At 45.7% G+C, this 25,686-nt stretch overlaps 1 protein-coding gene across 1 annotated transcript in view; it reads right to left on the reverse strand.

The window, feature by feature from the left end:
* Positions 1-25,686, reverse strand: part of gabbr2 (gamma-aminobutyric acid (GABA) B receptor, 2) — a 170,911-nt gene that overhangs the window by 139,377 nt on the left and 5,848 nt on the right. The window lies entirely within an intron of this gene.

Below are 25,686 nucleotides of genomic sequence, written 5' to 3' on the forward strand. Positions count from 1 at the left end.
GGGCCAAGAGCGGTACATAAAAATAAAGAGCAAGAGAATAGAATCACAAAAGTGGGTGGGCAAAAGCAGTGCAATGTGTGCAATGGCAGGCCTGCTGCCAGTAACAGAAGAGTGAGATGAGTGGTGGTAAATGTGAAATAATATGAAAAAACAATATGTAAACAACAATATGTAAAAATAAATAAATAAAAATATAAAATAAAAATGTGAAATAGCAGATTCAGTACGGTAATAAATAATGTGAAGCACGGATTAAATTAAGAGTGACATTGTAATACTGCACATAGGGTCATAGTGATAATGCACTTGAGTACTGCACGAGTAGATTGACATTAGTCCATTCGGTAGCCGCCTCCTTTGTGTCGCCAAGGGTTTTTTTTGTCCATCATTGCTACAGCTCCAAAGAGCTCTTGTCACCACATGGCTGCTTGTTTCTATCTGTGTGTACAGCCCTTTATGCTTAATATGTGCCACGATGTGTTGTTCTTAACTGACAAGCATTCACTTCATTCATTCACCGTCCTGGCTACCAATCATCACTGAGTGATGTTGATCTTTCAATTAAAACAGAAGTTGTGTGGCACAATAATGAATGAGGCTTGTCATCATCTCACTGTGACTATTTTTCGCAGAAGTGGCTTGGCTTAACGTGTGTAGGACGACGACATGCACATTCATTGTTTGGACCTACAAAGTTCTGATGCGATGACTGGTTCCACATAATTCGCAGCACAGATTTATAAAGATCCCTAAACCGACTGGAGATGTGGGTTATGCGGCACGGAACCAGGACATGTAATGGGGAAAGACATTTCAGCAGAAGGTCAGAAACTTTTTCAGGATGAAAGTAGGACTGTGAAAAATCTGCCTACTGTATGTCTTCATATTCAGCTCTTGCCTTCGGTGCCAGCAGCAAATCCTAAAATATGGTTATAGCAAAATGGTAGTAGTGCAATATGACAGAAACTTTATGATCAAAGGAGAGTGAGGGATGCAATTCACACAGCAAGTATGGTCTACATGTCCCATATCTGCAGAGCAAGGCTGAGCTGAGCTAGAGCACAGGAAATAATCACAAATTCTGAGGATCCTTCAATTTAATGAATGACTATCAACAGACGTATTTTAAAAATAGCATTTGCTTTCTTAGAGTATTTCCTTAATAACGGCCTCTACCCTTTCTACAGAGCATGTGCACCCAGTTACAATCATTTACAGAATTTTATTATCAGGAATCTCCATGGTTCAAGATCAAATACCCGTATCCTCAAGATATGGATACGTGTGGTATCATCCAGATACAGATACCACGCTGCCTGGATGACTGAGCAAATCCAAAATACAGAGGCACAGTAGGTTTATCATAACTGTTGCAAAAACCCTTGCTTGCATTTAAACTTTCATCGCAGGACGTCGCTGAGCATCACCCTGAAAGTGGCCACAGGCTCGCTCTGCAATATGCCCCTGCAAACCTGACCACTGCAGCGAAAGGCGAATCAAAACTTATTTACATCTCAGGAAGAAGCCAGGGAGATACAGCGCAACACGGAGGGTGTTTTGGCCCGGAGGATGAAGGGATAGGAGTCTTCTTTAGTTTGAGTCTCCCAAACTTTTTCCGGCAGAGGTAGCTGAGCCTAATGAGAGTTGTTGAGCTCTCATAAACATGGGCTACCAGGCAGTTACTTTTCTCCTCTTCACCTTCTCTCTCGACTCCACGATGCCTAATGGCTTTTTTTTTCCTTTCACGGGGAACTAAAAAACCCCCCAACACGCAAAGTGTCATACAAAGACCAAGAAGCTACATTGAAATAATGGCACCTCGAGGGCTGGAACGCGGTGCCCTGCTGCCTCTTTGCGGCTGCTACCTTTTACCCCCGTACACGTGTGTGTTTCGAATACTACGGTTCGCTCAAGTGAGAAAATCCAGAAATCCATAACAGAAAATGCCCAAGGGTTCACTCCTAATTGCCCCCACTACAAGTAGGCCGAGGCAGTTCATTTCCAATTGACAAAACAAAAGGCAAACACAAAGCACAAGTGCACCACCGCAGGCAGCGGGATTCTTATATTTCCATTTAATCCTCACACGGCTTCGTAGCTACTATTTAAAGATGCGTTTAAAAGCCTCAGGCATCTGTAATGAGCTTAAGTGGCATGATATATAAATAGCAGAGGAGATAAACAAGAGTAACCATTCTGAGACAAAAAATAATGACCAAAAGACAAAGAGGCTGGAAAAGAGAAAAACAAGACGGAAGACAGCGCTACGGAGAAATGAGTGCTCCTGCGTATCACCTGATTGCCTGCATGTATGCGTAACTAAACTGCATTCGTGTGTGCGCGCGCTCCCCCCTCTCCGACAAGCGGTAATGAATAAAATAACAGCGGAGGAAGACGAACTACTTCCTCTGTGAACTCATCAGGCAGACATTGACATGCAACGCTGCCTCCACGATGGCTGCGTCTCAACCATCGCCACCCCCAAGCTGGCAGCACAAAACACACTGCTGCAGGTAAGGATGAGGTGGAACATGCCGCACGGAGCAGAGAACATGTCCGTACGGTCTTTTACCCCCAGCCGGTTACAGCACAAAAAAATTAATCTGCACCGCTCAGAAATCAAACTGCTTTGCCGCTTAACACTTTCTGCTATTTTCCACCGGGAACGACTCGTCTGATTTGCCGAGGAGAATATTCCGCTCACTGATCCAATCAACTTTAAGCTGTTACTACATCTCAAATTTGCTGCTGTGCCTAAAAACAACTCGAGAAGTTGGGGAAAGAAAGAAGCGGCGGCATGCCACCCCCCCCCCAAAAAAAAAAAACGGCTCCGAACATGGTGTCATCAAAAATAACTGCCATCCAGGTGTGCTGATAAACGTGTGGCGCTGTGATGGAGCCGGAGGAGTGTGTGACTGTAGAGGTTCTTCTTTCATGTGTTTGATGTGTCTCCAGGAGGATGGCGAAGCCCCCCGGGGGAGCAGGCCAGGCCAGAAGGCCTTTGATGAGGCACCTCTCCTGGCTGTGATCGGATAAAACTGCTCCCCTCTCATTCACACCTGCCCCTGGAGATGATGCTGTAACTCTGATAGTGGAATGGATTTGTTGAATAATACAGGGGATTCTGTGCCATTGTACTGAAAGTTTGAGCTCACGCACACTGTGCTGTAGGAATATTTATGAGGTGCGGAGTATTTAAAGCAACGCGCTCAGACAAATAACTCCTCTTTGAGATTCTGTATTTGCGGCTGAATTAACTACATTCCTCTCTTTCGCAGCGTCTCCGTCTCTCCTCCCGTTCTTAAACCAGATTTAGATTGTTTGCTTTACCAGGCAGAGATCAAACAGAGGGACACTCCGACAACATCACAACGGCTGAAAGTCCTCGTACGGGGCCTCCAGAGTTTCGCTGCAGCCGAGGCGAACGGCCGACGCGCACGCACGCGCGGAAATTATTTAAAATGTGCTCCTCATCAAGAAAAGACAGAGCGAGGGCGAGATGGAGGATCGAAATAAAGAATAAATAGCGGGAGGAGGAAGAAGGTAGAGTTCAGAAATGACAAATGAAGGGTGCGCGAGGAGCCGAGGCGCAAATTGCGGAAGGAAGCGTGACAGATAGGAACATGTGAATGGGAGGGAGAAACGGAGCAGAGAATGAGAAAAACGAGCGAGGGAGGAGGCAGAAAAGTTCCATCACCGTTGCGATGATGTGGGTGGAAGGCAGCGCGTGGGCAGATACATGGGAGAGAAGAATGCAGAGGGAGCCGGCTCATGAGTCTCTCTTTCTCTGACTCCCCTCACATCAGCTCATCCGTGGAGATGCGCAATGAGCAGGAGACTTCGCTTTTCATGTCTCCGCGTTCCCGCACGCAGCCACAAAGCACTGGTAAGATAATGACGGCTGCGGTTGTGTGTGAGTGAAGGGGGGGGGGCAAAGGGGGACCGTGCCTGTGCGAACATGCACGTGTCAATCGCAACAAAGAGTCACGTCAATCACAAGGGGAGCGGTCCCGCCCCTTACTTACAGCCCGTTTCATCACTGGCGGGAGTCGTGTAATGCAGATCAGGGTGGCAAGTACACTGATGACATCTTAACACGTTCCCACGTACAACGCACATGAGGTCATTCCGCGCGCACGGGCCGCGCACGCACGCACGCGGCAACCATTTGATGTTTCCCACATGTCTCCGCCGGTCGCCAAGGAAATGGGCTTTTCACTCACTTCCCTCCTCGGTCAGCCTGCAGCAGGTTGCCATGGCAACAGAGAACCTGTTCAAGGGGGTAACTGTATCGCCGGTGTTCAGGCGATGGGTTTTTTTTTTTTTTTATGTGACGGTATTCGCAGATTTGAACTGGCCCGCTGACAAGGACATGTGTGCCCGTGCGTGCGTTAGGCGCGCGCCTCTGCATTTGTTCGAAGCACCGTGTCAGGAAGACGTCATGTCTCTCTGACTTCTTCTCCTCGTCCGCGTGCATTCCCGCGCGTGAGCAGGAAGAGGCTGACGAGGGTTACAGGAAGAACGCGAGTGAAAAACCGCCAAAAAGCTCCCCGTCGCCATGGTTGCGGGTCTTCAAAATATTTTTAAACGGAGCAATTCATCACAAATGCGCGCTGAGCGCGTGCGACGCGCACTCTCTCCCACTGAGCCCGCTGGAAAGAACCCGGAAGATTTCAAAATGCTCGGAGGCGCTGCAATTAGATGCATGGCTGTCATTACGCAGCCCACACTCGCAAACAAACATATGCGCGCACGAGGATCAATAAACTGCCTTTGTGCGCATAAAAATGAAACTGAACAGCTTTCCATGTCTGCATATCTATAGAATCTGCGTACACAGCACTATGGGTCCATGTGACAATATATGAATACACATGTACATATACATTATGTTCTGCTGGGAAACTTGTGGACCTGACATTCATGTGGACGTTACCACCCATCTACACCGGACTAGGTACCACCACCCCATAGCAATGACACTCCTTAATGGCATCCCCAGCAGGATGCAGCCTGACACAGACACACACACAAACGGTTTAGGAACAACTCCTAAGGTGCTGACCTGGTGTCCAAATTCACTAGATCCCAAACTGTTCAAGTATCTGTGGGATGATCCACAGAGGCCCCTCCCCCCTCGACCCCAAGGTCCCCCACTAACAACATCCAGACACCACGGGACACCCTCAGAAGACACGTGTCCATTCTCTGATGACTCACAACTGTTTTAAAGGCACAACAGTAGGTGACAATGTTATGCCAAATTGGTGTAATTTAACCGTATGATCATTTTTGGAGGATGCAGCGTGTTCAACACAAAAGCGTCTCGTTTAATGTTGACTAAAACGGGGCTGTCAAAATAATGGATGTCTCACGTGACAACACAGCGAGATTAAATGGCACCACAAACCAAAAACCTCCGAAATGAAAACAAAGTCGAATCAACAGCTCTGCCACGCTTTTCTGAACAAAAGCTAGATACCGTAACCTTAAAAGAATAATAAGATTTAGCGGAGAATTGTAATATTAGAAAAACCTTGGTTTTGAAGATCACTGATGGGAAGAAGGGACAAATGTTTTGCAAAAATAAACCATTGAGGTTCAATGGATGTGACTCATGAGGTGAAAATAAATAAGTAAAATGCTAAGTATTATTAATTATTGCTAACAATGACATTCGCTTTTGCTGGATCGATGTGGCATGAGCTTTATGAACTACTGAAAAAGGGCAGTGGAAACATTTGTAAATTTATGGATGACATCCTATATATACACACAATGTACAGGACCTTTCATTCGACAAAACGAACCACACTGACAATAAAGCTGAACACATGAGAAAGAAGTTCAGGTAAAAGTTTAAGTTCAAACGTGACACTGAGTTATGGGATTTGTAACGTGCTGTGGTCGCCCAGTTTCCGCTGCAGGGCAGAGTGACGGTAAAATGCTGATACTTTGTTTCGCTGCTGTGAAATAATATTAGTCACACACACACAGAGGTTACTTGTCTCCGGGGGTCAACCACCACCAATCCGTGGTGGTCCCAATTTATTTTCCTTCTTTCGTGCTGACTAATGCAAGACGTTCGTTTGGCTTCTCGGTCCAAGCAACGATGCAGTCAGGACTCTCTGGGTCTTCAAGAGGGGGTGTGCGATCCCTAGGGGGTCCGCAGAAGTACTGCAGAGGGGGTCGCAAAATTTTTGGTTGATTGGACATTTTTCATACATTCCCGGGTAGGAATCTGTTGCTTACAACCCTCAGTCTCGTGCAACAGATTACTTTAACAGAAATTGTTTCTCTTCAGACACAAGTTTCAGCCAGACCATTAACATGACAACAATCTAGGACATTTTCACCCCTAAATGATTCTAATCTGCATTAATATAATTAGGTGGTAATGAGCTAAAGGCCTGAGCAAACCGTCTAGAGAATGGGTGTATACGGTTAAATTATTTCTATTTGCTATGTTAATGTTATTCTACTTGCTCAATCAGAGGATGCATAGACTGCTTACACAGCAAGCTCTGTTTTTAGTTCACTGTGTATTCCATGTTCAAGTCTCCTTGTGTGTTTTCCGTAGAGTCACGAGGGCTGATCCCATTGAAGAGCGACGTCCGCCCGAGGCCCTTAATGTACAGTATATCTGATCCAGCGGAGTTGAGATGCAGGAAGAGACTTATAGGGACGATGAGCTTGATGAGCGGGCTCCATTGCGGCAGAAAGGGTGATAGACAAAGGTCTCGGTCCCACTATGTGAGGTGGTTTTTCAAAATGGCGAAAGCTCTCTTTTTGTGTGTTTCAAGCACGACTCCTGTAAACTTCGCCTGTTTCAAATAAACAGAAATGGCTCCAAAGCGTTTCTCGGGGGAAGTGCAATAGGATGCATGACTCATACAAACAAATACACACACACACACACACACACACACAGTGGCACGGAGAAGGATCAATAACAATCTCTCCTTTCGCAGATCATCACAAACGGCTCAGTGTGTTTGCCCATAAGTGCATGAAACTACAGAAAATGCGCCTCCGCGCATCCTGTTACAAACGTGCTAAAGGAAAAGAGAAAAAAGAAAAGGATGCATTTCGCTTCCTTTGCTTTCGTAATTAAAACCTTTCGCCAGATTGATATCACCTGTCACTTCTGTTTTCTCACGGTCATGACATCTAAATCTCGGCAAGTCGTTTATTCATGGAGCTCGTTTAAAAAAAAAAAAGAAAAAAAAACAGCGCTCTGTAAATAATGAGCAGACAAACACACGCGTAAACATCCAGTTATGTAGCAAGAAGAAGAGACTCGGAACGATAACAAAGGCAAGTGACTCATGGTCTACGAGCCAGATGTTACGAGTAAATATGGCCTAATTTTTACATTAAGAAAGAGGGAATGTGCTGTTATCTCCAGATGCATGCAGGACTACAGGAAAGTACTCATACACATATTCAAGAAGACATACAGCTTATTACAAAGAAGAATGCAAACATGGATTGTGTGATCAGTCTCCACTTTAGGCTGGTCCTCTCCCCTCTTTTCAGAGAAGGAAGCTGTGACAGTGATGTGGCCTGACATCCCGGAAACCTGCATCTCTCTGTACGTGCACGTTTTTGGGAGAGCTTGTGCCTAACTGCGTGAGCGCATGGATATTGGTTTGGTTTTATTCATTCGGTGGTGAATCACTAGGCTCTGGGGGTCCCGGCTGACTTCCTTTCACCCTGCCAACTCCCCCCGATCTTTGCCACCGTTCTCTCCCGACCGGTCGCTTCCTGCCCTCCGTCTCTCTTCTGTCACGAGGAAACAACACTGAACTCAAAAATAAACGTTTCAGAAATAACACGAGCTGCACACGCGCAAGCGTTACAGCCGCTAACGTACAGTAAGCGACGATATACGAGGGAGGAGTCGAAGAAACGAACTGTAATAACGACGGGAATGAGTGTCGAGCCTCCGTGTGCACAGAAAACATTTTCCCACCGCGCTGCAACCCCTTCGGAGCGTCCTCTTTTTGTTTCCGTCACAACCAACTGACTGCGCCCCGTTCCGACACGCTAGCGAAACAGGATGTTTTATCAGGGAGAGCCAGTGGGGACTTGTACTGTCTGCCCTCTGATCTGTGTTCCCATCAGATGAGCCAAGCTGCTGGACTAATGGGCATCTGGGCAGACATTAGAGTGTTGTGCTAACTTAATGAGAAAACACTAGTTCCCCATACTCCTCCTGACAGAGGCCGCAAGAAGGAAAACAATGAAGGGAGACGATGAGGAGAAACACGAGCGCTAATTAGAAAGCGGCGGAAAGCAAATGCAAGGGGAGGCAGACGCAGCGAAAAGGTGGTAGAGATATTACTGTTCGGCACGAGCTAATGGCGCGGCACGAGGCATTTCCACGACCAATATCTGACGTCTTCTTTCCTGTCACTAAAACGTGGCGAAGCAATGATTTGTGCGTGTGCGGCAGCCGTAACTCCCGTGCTCGATATCGCTCTTTCTGGCCTCAAAATCTGACAATCCACTTCCAGCTAAATTGGTCAGGTCTGATGAATAAACCAGTGCCGTGACTCTCAGCCCAGGAGAGGGGCCGCGCATTTCTGCTATGAAATGTTAAATGACTTACGAGAACTATAAAAGCAGCAGCAGCAGCAGCAGCAGCAGCAGCACTTGGAAGAGGGAGGAGGGAGGAGGGGGGAGCTGGCTGCGTTTGCTCTTCCTCTCCTCGGCACAAGTGTCAGCTGCGCTCCCCGTCTTTTTAGCCACTGGTGTGGAACGGGGCCCGGCTTGTTGGGGGGTTTTGAGCAGCCCGGGCACGGAGTGGGTGTGTGTTTGTGTGCGAGCTACAACCTCAGCTGCCAGAAAAGAAAAAAGAAAAAAAAGCTCCTCTGGCTCGGTTCAGGTGTGTGTATGATCTGTCAAACTCTCCCCCTGACTTAATTATTATTATGTTATTCTTTTTACTCCTCTTATTTCTTCTTTCACCTTCGTCTTTCCTCTCTACCGCTACGCGGCTTCGAGATGCTGACTGAGTAAAATGAAACTTGGGACTGCAGCCCGGTGGAAACACACTCCCTCTGAATTGTCATGCGCCGCAGGAGAGATCTGCTACTGTCTTCCAAACATATACACACAGGAAAACAAAACACACGCACGCGCGCACACACGCGCGGGGATGCTCACAAATGCCGGCGCACACACCTAAATCGCGCACTTTAGCAGCAATCCCAGCTCATTAGTGCTTCCCCCTCTCTCGGAGCCCTGCAGGTTAAAAACACTTCATATTAGCCACGCTTCAAACAGCCACGCTGGAGTGAGATAGGGGAGGAAATTTACAGATTTCCATTATTCATGTTTCCGCGCATGCGGCAATTTGCACATCTGGCACATTGTGTGGAGGGGTAACCTATATCGTGTGTTCTTTAAACATACACGTGGGTATAGATGAAAGAGGAAGTCAAGTGAAAGCAAAAGGAGATACTGACATGTGTACATAAAGTAGTATTTGGCAGGGAATACAAAGGACGGCCCAATTAGATACTCGTGCATATGGATAGGAGTGTGCGTGTGTACGGATGTGCCTTTTACTTGACGCGTGCACATACGAGCGCGCCTGTTAGAGAGAGTGTTTTGCGGAGGAAAGCAAAATAAAGAGAGAGATTTACAGAGATTTAAAAAAGTGCGGCAAAGAGGCACGGGTGAGCCCGTAGACATGCTATGTTTGCACTGTACTTGCACGCGAGTGCTGCTACCCAGGCATGAGACTGAGCTTTGAATCAGAGCTATATATAAACCACCGTGCCTCTACTGTACTTATGGCATTTGTGAGCCAAATGAATGCTTGACCAAGCAAGACAAATAGAGCTGTCAAAGTAGGAGGTGGAGTGAGGGGGGGGGGTTGGGGGGGTTGACCCGTGACTGCAAAGTTCTTATGGCTGCAAATCCCCCGGGATGAAAAAACCCAAGAAATATCCTTTCATGTCGTGTTTGTGCAAAGAAAGTCCCTCTGATCCTACACGGGAAACAGTTGTTCATCACTGTGTAAAGCACAAAAAGGGCGCACGGACTTACACCCGCTGTGAGGTGTTTGGCCTAGATAGGGTAAGTGATAGAAAGAATTATTGTTGTAACCAACAACACTCAGATCGGCTCAGCTCAGCTCAGCTCAGCTCGGGACGCATTAATACCTAAAAACGCAGACAAGCTCTGATCGGCCTGAAACTGCGCACAAAACCAACGCTGGTTCACAGCAGCAAACCACACTACGCTCATACAATCATTCATTACAATACATAACCAATACTAGCTGTGCTTCTGTGATGCTTTGGCTTCAGAAGCAGCCCAGATTCTGCCCAGATGCGAACTATCTAGCCTCAAAACTGATATATACGCAGATGGGGTGAAGTGATAAAGTGTTGGTCTCCCTTGTGCCTCCAAAACAGTTGTGAGTCGTCAGAGAATGAACATGGACCTTCTGATGTTTTTAGTGGGGGTCTTTGGGTCTTATGGGTTGAGGGGAGGGGCCTTTGTGGATCATCCCACAGATACTTGATCAGTTTGGGATCTAGTGAAATTGGAGGCCAGGTCAACACCTTGTGCTGTTCTTCATGTGTTTTGAGTTGTTCTTGAAGTGTTTTTGTGTGTGTCTGCGGCTGCTGTCATGAAGGAGTGTCATTGCTATGGGGTGGGGGTGTCTGGTCTGGTCTAGGTGGGTGGTACATGTCTAAGTAACATCCTAACGTTTCTCAGCAGAACATTGTATTGCCACAAGATGATAGGTGTTGTTTACTTCTCCTGTCAGTGGTCTTAATATTGTGGCTGATCATTGTATAAGTGTGATATTGGCAAGTATCAATATATAGGTACAATAGTGTCACCTTCAGTGCATCATAAAATGGGCTGCAAGACTAGTTTTAGACATGACAGTGTAACAGATTTTATAGTTTCAACATCTGGAATGATTAATATGAGACACTAACACTTTGTTGTGATTGGCTCTAAAGTGCAAGACGTGCAGTGCAGCTAGTTATATCGCTACGACAACACCGAGTGACAGTTTTAGGGAGCTGTGAGGAAGCACGTTGTCAGCTTCATTAAAAGAGCAGGACACTGTGACCTCCACTAACCCACGAGGCTCGTCCATCATCGTTACGCCAAACCCCCCTCCCTCCTCCTCAAACGGCTCCGAATGAATTCGCACAACTTCGCGGATTTCACCTGACAATCGAGACGGAGCAAACCCCCTTGCATTTTCTTCCTATCTCTGCGGCGCGTTTCCCTCATCTCTTCTCATCAACTCCGCTTTGCTCCCTCATCCTTCTTGTCTCTATCCACCCTTTTCCGCCGTCTCATCTCTTCAGCTATTCTCTCTCTCTCTCTCATTCTAAACCATAACCCTTAATCTCACCGAGGGCCAAATCAGCAGATTAGAAAGAGGGTGACTCTCGCTCCGACTTTGCCGAGCAGTTTAATGTTCTGTTCGGAGAAAGTTAGAAGCAGATTAAATCCAAGAAATCTCTTTTCCTCCTCCCTTTTTTTCCAATCGCGGGCGCAGGAGCGCACACGCGCAACAAGCGGCGACAAATCTCGCTCAGGGCCCTGCTGCCTGATTAAAATATCACAGCGGCAAAATATTTTGGATGTTGTGGTTCTGAGTGCTTAAATGAGTATTTCGTTTGTAACTTTTTGTACTATTTATTGTAGAGAATCAGCATTACTGGGAATGGAGGAAGATCTAATAATAACCTATGTTTCTAAATGTGCGCTTTGTGTGTGTCTTTTTCTGTGCCCCTGTTCACCACAGCAGTGGTAAAAGATTTTTAAATATTCACAGGCATTAAATTTGCATTTCGGATTTAATCCTCGGCTTGAATAAACAATACTTCCTTTGCACGAATAATGCATGTTTTGGAGAACCGCCATGCGAGGCCGGTCGCGTTTGCGTCCGTCCCTCCGGCCGCGGCACATGTCATCGACGGAAGCGTTACTTAAAGGCATTGATTTTGTGGGCGTGTTAATCAATAGCGGAACAGGTTCAATGCATAGTGAAATAAGAAAGGGACAAATATTTACAAAGTGACACCCCGGAGAGTGGCGGGCGGCCCGCCGCCGCTGCCGTGATGAAAAGGGCTGCACGCACTCGAGGGTTAATCAATCTCTTACACAATAATCAGGGGACATGACAGCACCAGGGTTCTTGGTTTAAACACAGGCCTCTTTGGGCACATAATGATGATGCGTGACAGAATATTTCCTCCAGGCCGACGCACACAGCAGACATCCATCACCGCCGAGCAGAGGGTTGAGGTGGGGAGGAAGAAATTAAAGCGGGAACGAGGGGTTGTTGTAATACAAGCGTGGGGGGTGTGCGTTGCTGGTTGCCTTGAGGATCAAACGGCAAGCATGAAGGGTAATGGGGAAACGGCGGTCTTCAAAGAAATGTGGATTGTGTGGCAAGTCTCCGTGTTTACGGGTAAAAAAAAAAAAAAGAAAAAAAAAGAGGCAGGTGTTTCTATGGGAACATGGTCTGCGCCTCGGTTGTTACAGCGCGCACCGAGCACACGGACGTGCGCTTTACATTCGGGGAAGCGTGAACGCAGCCAGGTTTCTTCTGGAGATTACAAAAAAAAAAGGCTCCTTATTTTCCCCTTTCTTAATTTTCCTCGTCCTAATCCTTGCTGTGTCTCTCTGCCGCTCTCTCTCTCTCTCTCTCGCTCTGTATTCATAATCCATTTTTAGATATTTCTCCGGCGAATCTGAAATGCAGAAATAATTCATTTACATACTGAATGTATTCCTCCTTCCCTGTGACACGCTGAGCATAGATGTATCTGGGCTCCTTTGATCTTACTTGAGATGTCTCTTGATCTAAATGAGACTGGGCATCGTTTAAAGGGGCCCACACCTGTCGAAAGCTGTCCCAATAGCGTAGCAGGTTTTCTGCAGCTAATATAAGTTACAACCACTGATGTAGAAATACATATATAAATGTTCATAATATATGTAAGATTTGAAGTATAAAAAAAAGATGTTTTTCTTATTCCAGAAACTCATATCGACATAAACACCATCTCTAAGTTTTTACATTGACAGATTATATATAATATACATTTTAGATATTTTTAAAACACTCAGATTACTACACAGTGCATTGGTTGTGGTTTAGTTTCAGCTGCACATTGTTTAGGCTGCAGTGCTACAGTTGGTTCATAATGTTTTTAATTGTTTCTGGAGACAGATGAGGGTCTTTGGGCCTTTTTTTTTTTTAATCTTTATTTACAGTAGGAAAACATACAAGGCAGTGAACGATGGATGATGTAAAACGCTCTGCTGTTCCAAGATAAAAACCTGCGCCAGAGTGCACATTATTACAGATTACCGGGGGTTATTTTCAGCATTACGGTGACCTAGTGAACTCAACCAAAACAAAGCAGCTGTGCCTACTGGACGAGTCTATTAATGCGCGGTTGTGGCTGGTAGACGAGGGTTTTCACCGTGCATCTCCTTCAATTTTGTCTAAACGCCACAAACCTGGAAACAATGCGAGTTAATTGAATGAATTCAATTTCTTACTTTTAACAAATGAGCAAAAAAAAAGAACGGGATTGCCGCTGCTACATCGTGCTTCGCATGCAGAACACATGTGAAGCTCTGCGTGTATCCCTTCCCTCTCTGCGTCACGTACAAACAGAGAGTGTGCTACTACTCTGATAGTTAGTGGCAGATCTATCGCTCCATGTTTTATTTCCCCCCTTTGATAAAGCCTGGGGAGGAAGCGCCAGCTCCGTAGCAGTCATCCTCACCCAGCCCCCATGCCCACAGTCCCCCGGTAGGTGGTGTTTTCTTCGCCCGCTGCCACGTCAAGCGCGACATGTGAGAGTAGCAGCACATGGCCTCCCCCAATCCAACCCCCCCCCCCCCTCCCCAAATCCTCTGCAGGCCTGTCCCCCCCTCCTCCCCCACCAAAGTGTCTGAGAACACCCCTCAACGAGCTTGGCACACTTGTCATGTTCCTTCTCGCTCCCCGGCCGGCCTCCTCGAACGACTATCTCAGAGGCACGCGGGAGCACGCATAAGACACGCACAGATGCGTATTATAGCAATTAAACTCACATAATGTCACAGAAATGCAGGTGCATCTGAAGCCTCAAGAAGAGCAAGCTAGCTCCGTTCGGTTCAAGCCGCCTGCAGATGTTGTGCCTCCGTCTGATTTCCTCCGCACGCACCTTTTTCCTGCGATGCTCTCACGTCATTAGAATGGGGTAAACATGTCAGGCTGTGTTCATACCAGTCACTTCCAGCTGTCGCTCAATTCTGACTAAGCTACCCTCCTCTCCTTCACAAAATCCTCTTTTCACTAAACCTTCAAGTTGCCCCCCCCCCCCCCCCCCCCCCCACTCCGCTACATACTCTCCTCCTCCCCTTCATTTTTGTCTTTTTTGCCTCAATCTCCCAAATGAATTATTTCCCCGCTAAGATCACGACACATCTCTTCAAAAAACTGCCAATCTACGCGCCGGATAAAAGCGCCTGCATCGTCAACAAATTCACATAATCGCAGAAGAAGAAGAAGAAGAAAAAAAAATGTCCTGGGAGCTTTATGATACACATTCGCCGAGCGCCGGGGTGATGATGTGAGGCATGGAGTCGACTTGTAAATAAAACATAATTTCCTCGGTGAGTTGAGCGGGATCTGAGCGTTGAAGACGTTCGGTCTCTAGTGTCCGACCGGCTGCGTTAATATTTCAATTACCCCCATGAATAAATGAATTAAACAGGCGGCAACATTATTCTTGGTCTGCCTTTGTTGTGCTGGAAGAAAGCTGCGACGTGCGACAAGACTCCTGCCTTTTCTAATTCAGACCAAAGAGCTGTAATTCTGCAAAGGTGAACACTCTTCTCCAAATGTTATTTAAAAACTTCAAAAATAGGCTGTGGCCAATGCAATGTTTCTGTAGTTCATGTAAGTGAACTCAGTCTTCATCATCTACATAACGTCATCTTGTTGCTTGAGCTACCAGGGGTCACAGTGACTGAATATAATTCAATCAATAGAAGATTTGCACAGAAATCAATAGTTACACAAGGGGAAGGAATCATGACGACACTAACATGACAATGCAATCCTGCAACATTCACACACTGAACTGTGAATATTTTTAAACAAGTCTTCACAGTGAACTACATCTCTCAAGAACCTCGGGTGTAAAAGCCGTTTGACGTTTGATAAAAGATTCTAATTTTGACCATGACACCCACACGGTTGTCCTGGTAATAATAGCGCAACCAGATAATCAACCCAGTGCTGTACATTCATTATATAACTTCTAAAATCCTGCCTATGTTAGCCTGCCTCTCTAGGGTTTCTGCATTTTTTTTTCCTCTTAGTAGTCTTTCTCTCCCTCTCAGCTTCGCCTCCGTAAATTGTATCTCGCAACGCTTTCTCCAACTGTCACAGCGTATTCCGCGCAGCATCAGAGACTAGAAGACCTTTCTTTTTCAGACGTCGCTGACATTTACATTTGCCCTCTATCAAAAAGAAAAGGAAGAACGGTCGTGACCCCACGGTCTCCTTGCTGTCATTGTCATGCATTCTGCCTTGAGGAACGACCCGGCGACTCCGATGCTGCCGACGGCTGCGGCGTGTGAAAAGAACGGAAATTACTAGATTATAAATACATTTTGGCCATCATGGTTTTAGACTAATTTCTTACCTTAAAATTCTTGCAATACAATTTCCTTTTGCTGCTTTCTTCATTAATTAAAGTGGTATTAAATCAAATCAAACCCAGCTTTGTTGTCATTTATTTTATTTAGCTGTAATGCAGATGTGTGCAGACTTAAATGAAAAACCGGTAAAAGACTCAGTTGATATTCCGCGCTCTGTTCTTGCACCGACCCTGAAAGAGTTATTGAGCATGAGACAGCGAGACTCCGATCACTCTTTCCGGTCCCCTCATTGCCCTCTGCAGGGTCTTCTTGTCTGCCACCGTTGAGCTGGAGTACCATAACACTCTCCGCCATGAAGATGCGCGCAGGAATTGAAGCCCGCTTCCGCTTCCTCACAAAGGATGCATCACGACAGCGCTGGTGTTTGCTGGACCACGTGAGGTTTCAGCCGAGACCGAGTACACAGTAATTGTGCTGGAGGTTTTTATTCCCAGTGCGGCCTGACTGTCATCTTTCCGTAAAGAAGTCCGCTACCCAGTGGCAGGTGGTTAGGAAGGGGTTTCTCCATTAGTCTCTGGGGGATGATCGTATTAAACGCTGAGCTGAAGTCAATGCACAGGATTTTGGCCTAAGTGTGTCTATTTTCCAGGTGGGTGAGTACTGTGTGTGGAGCGGTAGATGTTGCATCCACTAGGGACGACAATCAACCTCAACATGCATGATATAAATGATATAAATTATTTAATTACTATACCTAGCAAGAATTCCTTGCATGTTCATTAACACGGTTCATTGTGTTTGCCCAATTAGCACATTACTAGTGGCTATACAGGAGAAAGAAGCAGGAGGACCCACTAACAGAGGCTACACAAAGTGAACACACTTTAAGAAACACACAGGACAGACATGAAGGGAACGCTGCACACAGCGAGAGGAGGAAGGCCCGTTTCTAAAAATGCGATTCCATTGAGCTAAAGAAGTCGGCATGAAGGCCTCCTAGAAATCAATAGAGGCTCCCCTGTGTGTAAGAGCAAGTCAACAGAGCAGAGAGCAGCACAGAGTCGGGGCACACGGATAATATTTATGTAGAGGGCTGCTGCCAATAACCGCCAGGGACCATGTATAATTCTCATTCATACATCTTAAAAGCGGTGATCTCGCATGTTCATTTATTCAATAAGGATACATCCGGCAACAGGTCAGCACTGGAGAATTGTTTAGCATGCCACCTTTAAATATTCATACGCGCAACCCTGGGATCGTGCGCGCTGTTCTTTTTAAAGTTCAGAGGACGTCTCTTAAAAGGCGCACTCATCTGTTCGAGGCCGCTCATCTTTGCACGCCGGCCGCGCGCGAGGCTGTCGGATCGCGGCGTTTGCGCGAGACGGATCGCGTGCCTCCGTGTCATTAGTCACGATCACGTGAGTCCAGTCGAAAGGCACCCGCGATAAATGTCTACGGTGCATACAATTAGCAGGTTTACCAAGCTCATGAATAAATGCACAGCTCGTGCACAGTGCTAACTCTAATTGATGTCCCCTTTTGACACCGTTTATATACATTAGAAGACGCTGCTTTGCCGAAGGAGCCTCTATACTGTACATTTGTCTGCCAAAGGGTGAAAGGTAGAATTGTATGAATGCGGCCTGGTTTAGAAAAAATAAATAAATGTTTAAAACATGCATGTAAGCCGCATTCCTGTTTTGTGTTTTCCCCTAAAGGAGACCCTTATGGTTTTAATGGCTATGCTAATTGCTAAGTTTCCACTAGAATACTAATAGGGCTAGTAATTAGTGTAACATTACTGTAGTTCAGAGTTGCTTTTGCCTTTTAAAGAGCTTGTAAAACGGCATTAAAATCGCTGGCAGAGAGTGGACGTCCTAAATTACCATTTGGGTCGTTTGGCTTAATACTAACAAACTTTACAATACCACAACTCCGCATATGCCAAAGATGGCAGACCGTCCGACAGCTTGTTTACAATTTAATTCGAAGAGAGCTCCGTACATGTGAATATAAATGTTCATTTGAATACAGCTTAGGAGTAATGTCTTCCATCCGTCCAGACGGCCCTTGGAATCATCTGCTTTACGTAGGGTAATGAAATCTCACTCACTCTCCAGCTGCTTTCTATTGAATTAACGTGAGAGACATCCTTCGTTCTCACAGCTTGGGATGTCATCAACCCAACCAGCGATCCCTGTTCATTGACTGAATCAATCATAGACATCGCAGGCAATAAAGGCTTATGAAAGCCCAATAACCCACCCCAGTATGAAAAGCAGAAATGATGGGAGTCTCCTCCTACGCGGGCTGTGATTTTAAATGCACTTCACTCTCCTGTCCCTTCAACAGTTCAATATGGCGTGCGCGCTACCTTGGGGATTTCATTGCTTAATCTGTCTTGTGCGGTTCTGAAGTGGCTGGAGACGGTTGGTGACGCTGACCCCAGATGGCCTTTTTCCTTGGAATTTCAAACATAATGAAAGGGATTAATAAAAGATGCCTGGCAGAGGAATTGGCGCCCGGTGTTTCTTGGCAGCTGCAGTTAAAAACCCCAGGAGTGCATTCCTCAAGCATCCCTCCGCGGCCGTGAAACGCGACATTATGGAAACGGTGCGAGGTGAAACAAAATGTCCTGAAAGAAATCAAGTGGAAATAAGGCCGATGATTTAAGTAATACAGTTTAGGTGACATTGGATCCGTTGTGTAAACAGGCTTCTTATTTTTATGTCAAAAGCATTAATTGTTTTTGGATGTTTCCCAAAAAGAGAGAATAAACCCCAACGTTCTTGCATCACCCTGTTTTTTTTTACGCCGTTAAACCAATGCGCACTTGGACTACACGAACAGAGGAGCTGCTTTCTGGCAAAGGCTGCTCTGCATTTGGACGGAGGCAAGAAATCAGCATGGAAGTAAGAGCATCTAATCATGTAAATAGTGTTATCACCCAGATAAGTCTGTCTGAGGCGAGGATTATTAGATTATACTAAATATATTCCCTTCAGTCTCTATTCAACGCGTCAGTTACGGTTCAAGATTTCTTCGGAAATCAGTGGAAACTGACATTAGTGGGCTGCGTTTTGCTGGATAAAACCTTCTACATTTCATGTTTTTAAAAAATCTCAGCCGGGTTAAAGTTTTCTGATATTATGTATAAAATAATAATAAAAATAAAATAATAATAATACTAAAATGTCTCCAGATCCAGGATCCAAATCATGTCCACCCATGATCTGGAATCACTCCATTTAAAATTCATTACGCAAAGATCTATCATTCCCATCAAATCAGTTGGGTGGATTCCATGTCCCATAATAAAATCCAAATGACACGTTACCAGATTCCCGTTCAGATAGTGTGTAACGATGTAAGAATTGTTGTTGTTGAAACATTTTTTCAAATATATATGCAAAACGTATTTATCTTTCAAGAATTTTCAAATGCTTTCCTTCAGTTTATGATGTTTTTCACCCCCTGGCTATCGGGTGGAGGCGGGAGAACCCACACACTCCAGCTCAGAAAGTGAATTTCACAATCACACTCATCCTCTTGAAGTGTACTTCCTGAGGTACAGATTGCATCCTTCAGCGTATATCGTGGGGTTCTCTGGAGTCTTGAGACTGTGATTTATTTGTGACACACGTCAAAAAAAAAAAAAAAAGTGATTGCGCGTTGCAAATATCGGTTCCTGCTTATTTGATGAAACGAGTGCGAAAGCTCTAGCTGACAGCACTTTAATGCAGTACCCTTGGACTGCTGATCGATGACTCCCAGGTGGGAATAAATAAAAACAGAATCACTAGCATTCTGCTTTTTGGGTTTGTTTTTTTTTCAGCTAAACCAATGAAGCTTTGAGCTTCATCGCTTGAAATTCTCCATTCTTCTACTTTATTGAGGATGCTGCCGCCGCTTGACACCACATCACACACGCTCCGTTGAATACAGATAGAATACAGTAAGTCTAATGTGTCTGAGGGAGTGACACCTATTGGGTAAAATTTTGGACACACATTTAACATCACTGTTCAGCGGATCAGCTGCTTCTGGTTTGTTTTAGCTCATGAATCGAGCCTTCTTCATATAATCACGACAGAAAACAGTGGTCCGGAAGGAATCCGGCTCTGTGTGTGAGTGTGTTTTTATGTGCCTGTGTGTGTGTGTGCACAGCAAGACATTGATTAGTAAGAGTGGAGAGAAGAGGTACACTTAGACAGCAGTCCTAGGAGTGCCTCCTCTCTCCATATAGAAGGCAATAAAAGGCTCCTGGCTTACAGTAACAGTTCATTAGTCTGTCCAATCTGGACTCCCCCATCTATCAGCTACAGTCTGACGTGACCTCTGCAACACTAACTGCTCCTTTTGACCACAATTCTTGTTTTACAGCCTGTAACATGGTTTGTTTAGTGACGTATTAACCGAAGAGCAATGACTTCAGTGCAACATGCAGAGCAGACTGGGGCCGTGTAGCTGTGATGTGACTGAGGCTGTGTGTATGTGTGTGTGTGTGTGTGTGTGTGTGTGTGTGTGTGTGTGTGTGTGTGTGTGTGTGGGGCTGTGGATTGGGGTTTGTTTGCCAAACAGAGTTGGGACCGCTCGAAATAAAATGCCCTGACACAACACAATTCCACTGATACAACGTAAGAAAGAACAATTTCATCCGTTTTGTTATCCACTTATCCAACTATCCTTCAATGAAAACACCAACACACACACACACACACACACACACACACACACACAGGAACATGCACAAAGATTAGGACTGAGTCGCGGCAGATAGGGTAGAAGATGATCTCTTATCATCATTGCGCAGCCTTTTCTAATGGCATGTGGCATGATTGCCTGCTTTGGATGGGCATGACAGATGTGTATAGTGCTGCTGCCGTGCATGGGCACTTAGAGAGGATGTGTGTGTGTGTGTGTGTGTGTGTGTGTGTGTGTGTGTGTGTGTGTGTGTGTATGTTGCATCTGCGATTTCACTGTCTCTTGTTATCGCTCTTGGCACACAATGGGCTCACCAACTGCTTCCTCCTAACAGGGGCCAGCAATCACGGACGGGGGAGTAGTAGCCACAGTAAGCAGACGGCGAATGCCTGATGTGTATCAGAGACTGCGGAGCAAAAAAGGCTGCAGTGTGCCTCGCGGATGCACGCTGGGGCCCGCGACCAGCAACAAATCACAATGGTTAGACTTTTCAGCCAGTCCTCGTACATAGAGTCGGTACAGTACGTAGTCAGCTAAAAGCGGGAAAACACGCAGAGAACGACAACGCCTGCCGACCGCGCGATCTAAATGGGACACATCAGGAGGGGAAAGCAAAACACAAACCACGACCATTAGTCTTTTTCTGCAAAATAACAGTGTTCAATCGAAGGACCTTCACGGAGCATCTTTTTTTTTTTCCCCCCAGTGGAAGGCAGAGGTGCAGTATCGATGCCGACGCGTTCTGTTATCCCAAACTTAATTATCTCTGGTTAATTGCTACATAAATATTGGAAGTGGCCTTGCTTTTAATGAGGAAATCCTTATTAGCTTCTATTATAATTATATGTTCTCTGAGCTCATCACTGCAATACATTTTAGGAAGTTATATTTTCAGCTTTTTTTGCTTAATAGTTTAATGGCATTCTTTAATTGCTTTTTAACAGCAGGAAGGCCTCCATTAGAGGGCCCACTGCTGGGTGTTGCTGGAACATATTTCCTAGCGGGGGAGACAATTTGGTCCTTTGGAGAGACTTCCTAATATGTGTCACGTTGGGGAAGTGTAAGCATGAATGCATATTGTTGTCAATAACACAAACTTTGATTCTACGAGGTCTTTCCAAACTTTTGCAAACTGCAAGTCGGTAGTTTTAGCCTTTAGCCGGCAGTCGTTATGTGAATGTGAAATTTGTGTTTCAAATACTACTGAATAATATTAAAAGAAACATTGTAGACTCAGGCGAAGCCCCCACACCCACAGCTTCGAGGTGACGCCATGGTGGATTTATCCTTTTGTACATACATGCAATGGAGAAAACATCTGGGCCATCTAATGCCAGAGGGAGTGCCAGCGATAAGTGGCTAATGTTAGGATACTTACATGTTTCAAATGAAAAAGCCACGAGAGCTGAATCTCATGCAGAGTTTACACATCACCTTCTTGGGGTTGCTTTTTATTCTCTAGAAATGATTGCACACTTTGGATTTCCTGTAGACATAATTACTATCTATTAACTGCAGAAATCAGCCATGTAAACAATAATCTGCGTGATGGAGTTTCAGGTGAGGACTTTCGGCAACAAACCAGCACAAGACATGGCTACCTGAAGCTTCCACTGAATGCTATACACCATAAAAATAAAAAACAATTATACTTATACCTAATTATACATCTACACTTCCTTTCAAGGATGGCCCTGACTTTTGAACTATCGTTATTTCAAGCTGACAAAGCAATATGTACGTAAGGTAACTTTTCTGCAAACTGGGGCAGCACGTGCGGCCGACCTCGACCCGCGGCACCGAGGGCGCTTGTTTGTTGACATCCAGTTTCAGCTGCGTGCGCCTGAGAGAGAGTGAGCGCGAGCGTGTGGGATAGAGAGGGACTGCTGAAGTGCACGCATGTGTGGGTGCGTGTCATGATGAGAAAGATGGAGACGGAGCAGAAACGGCCATTATTCTTTCGGCGGCACCTGCCCGCAGGCTCTACACTTCGCTGCTGTGACTATGACAACCAGGCTGCCCTCTGGGAGCAGGTGTTAAGTGCCACTGACCCCGGAGAACAGGGATACACGCTGCTGTCAGAATCATGCAAATGTCCCATCACATATGCACACGGAGTCCAATACATACGGTAGAGTATAGTGACTTAATACAAGCACCTGTTTTAATCAACCTTCTATTTATTTATTAAGCAAGTATAGCCACGCGCTGCCATGTACTGTACATGTGTCGCGCATGTCCCATCCCAAGAAGCAGACGTTGGTCGGCTCTTGGTTTTTTGGCCAAGAATTACACAAGCTTTAATGTAATTACAGAACCAGGCAAGGACAGACTCTCTGGTGATTGCTCTGCGCTGGGTCCCCTTGAGAGCCAACTGACAGGAACATGCACAGAGTATTTGTCCAATCTCTAATGACAACGGCACACCCAGTCCGCGGTAATCCTTTCATTTCTGTCCACTCGCGGGAGAGGGAACGGGAAGGCAGAGAGGTGATTGTGTGTGAGGGGGCGGGTGTAGGGGGGATGTAAAACTTGCGGGATTAAGGCATGGTAATGGCAGGCAAAGGTGATACCGAGAAGAAGCATCGCCTTTTCAAAAGGTCAACCGGAGTAGCAGGACCGCAGTCGGCTTGTGCTTTGTTTGAGGGGCAGAGATCAAACAACATTGGAAGATGCGCGTAGGCGGCCGTTCAGAGATGGAAATTCTCAGACGTGCCACAGCAAAGCTCCTCTCCTGGGGACGGTAACCATACGCACGCAAACAAATATTCTCCTGGATCTTGTCTGCAAGAAAAGGGAGCTCGATAAACAGAGTGCTACATCACAAATGGCATTCTGAAACCATTTACCAACCTGAAGGAAAAAAAAATAAATAAATACCGCAAATATCATATTGCTCGCCCCGCGTTTAGAGTTTAGAGGGACTTTTTCAGCGGCGTGCAGCGGAACAAGCTACAGCAGCAGATAAACATTCGCTGCGTTAATTGTCTGTGCAAATGACTTGGCTGGGGATCAATGGCAACTTTATAGATGCACCAGCAGACAGAGGCACAGCCAGACACACTGACTGAGTGAGTGTTGCACTCGACGTGGCAGCAGCCATCTTGTCAGTGTTTTCAGCAGCACCGAATAAAGACGGGAGGTTTTCATCGCAGGCTTTTTACAACTACTTTAAAGTCTTACTCCATCCCTCCCCTCTATATCTCCCCCATCTCATCCTCCTGAAGTTACCGTTTCCTGCCTTCCCCAACTCTCTATCCGCCCCACTTTTCTATCTCCTGGGTTATTTCCCAGTCCTTCCCCCAGCACTACAACACATTCAGAAAGTTTGTTTAATGTTAATGGCAGCCAGATGCCTGCTTCCCCACCTTTTGGAGTCAAAGACAAGGATGAGGAAGGGGCACGCCAACAGATGCCTCATCGTGGCATCTGCTGGGAAAAATACAATAGCACGGCGCAAAGAAAGGAAGATTAAAATGTGACAGTGACGAATTCATTTGAAACCTAATTGATTATCGCGAACTGAATTCATTAAAGCTTTCGTTGCCCAAGTGTGTCGCCGGGTTGTAATTAGGAGGCAATGAATTCAAAGCGACATATGCAGAGCTGGAGATAGCGCATTCATGATTTCAGGTAAATAGCTGCTAGAATGTATTTAAGAATAATGGCATGTTATTAGCCTTCGTTCTGTTGTTGTTATGTATGAGAAGCCTCCTGGCACAGATTTATACTTCCTTCTACTTGGTTTTAATACAGTATAGTACAGTCCACCAGCCACATAATGAATGAGTCTGGGCGCTATATATTATTTATTTCATGAGCAAACAAAGAGTCTAAAGTAGATTCTACAGCAGGAGTTCCTGTAAAAAGATGATCAGTAATAAGAGTGACAACCTTAACAACAGCGTGTTCTGTTTTAGCCGTCGGCTCCTGTGTCATTGCCGGATTTTTAACAATTTCGGCGCATTCACCAAACCGCTGAGATATTCATACGATTGTACCTCCGCCCACGCGTCCAGCGTACAGGCCGTTTCTCTTCCGTTCCCGGCGTCCAGCAGCACTCACGCACCAACACGTCCACTTTGCAAGCAAATCTCTTTTACTCTATCGAAGTAGCAACATACTAAAGAAAGACGACGCGATTCAGTCACACCCACTCTAACCTACTTAGTGTGAGAGGCCTAATTTGGTTTTGAATTTTAGTGGTCAAAGCACCAATATTATCAAATGAAGCCCTCTGTAACGGAGACATTTGCATGAAGGCACTAGCCTGAGGTGACTGTGAAGCAGCACACAAGGGAAGAGGAGTGCGCATACATGACTCTTTCTTTCTGTTTTGGCATGACCTCTGGGATAAACAAGAGAGCGTGGTCAAGAGGTCAGGTCTGTTGTGGCTGAAGCGCGGTGATGGATAAAAGACGGGCAAAAGGAACAATCCGATACATGCAAGCACGCTCAAAGCCACAGACGTCCTTTTTATTTTCGTAAAAAAAGCGCATCAGTTTTATTCCCCGTAATGTAAACTTTGCACCTTCCCTTCACAATTGCCCATAGTGAATATTACATGTTTTTAAATGCATAGAACAGAAAACATGGGTTTCGACAACTCCCAACTCCGAGGAGAGGATGGAAGAAGACAAAGCTGCATAAAGCGATCTAATGAGGTTGTGAGTCCGTTTTTATTGGGGCAGAACAACATATCACGTCTAACTGCTCAACTGACCACAATATCCTGACCTCGGGCAGTGCTGCCGGGGCGCCAATCGACAACAGTCAAGACCATATGTGGGGATGCGTGTGTTACGTTTGTGTGATTTATTTTGTGTGTGTGTGTGTGTGTGTGTGTGTCACAGTATCTTTTGTAAAGCGAGCTTCAGGGCACACGAGGGCCTTTTATCAAGAAAGTTCACATTTACGTTCGTCTCACTCGAGCCCCGCGGGCCACTGGCAGCCTGTCTCAGACAAAGGTCAGCAATTAGTGCTCAAATTTTGTTACTCTATTAGTCTTTGACCCATGACGCTACAATTTTCCGTGTGAACCGAAGTGAGGAAACATTTAAAAAATAATCTGATGAACCTGTGAAATGATAATCAGCACCAGTACTTAGGATCCTTCGTCAGATCTAATGCGCATACCTCATCGCATGCAGTAATTGCTTTTTTTCAACAGCCATTAAACTATGTAGCCTCAGAGAAACAATGCAAATGGCATTACATTATGATCCAATAAGAATTAAGAGGCTGGCCATTTCCTCTTCCTGGACAGAAGATGATATAATCCTATTTCAGGATCTCCATCTCGTAGCCCTACGCATCTCTTTC

Source organism: Mugil cephalus, chromosome 14 (assembly GCF_022458985.1).
Source record: "Mugil cephalus isolate CIBA_MC_2020 chromosome 14, CIBA_Mcephalus_1.1, whole genome shotgun sequence".
In the NCBI taxonomy this organism is placed as follows: Eukaryota; Metazoa; Chordata; class Actinopteri; order Mugiliformes; family Mugilidae; genus Mugil; species Mugil cephalus.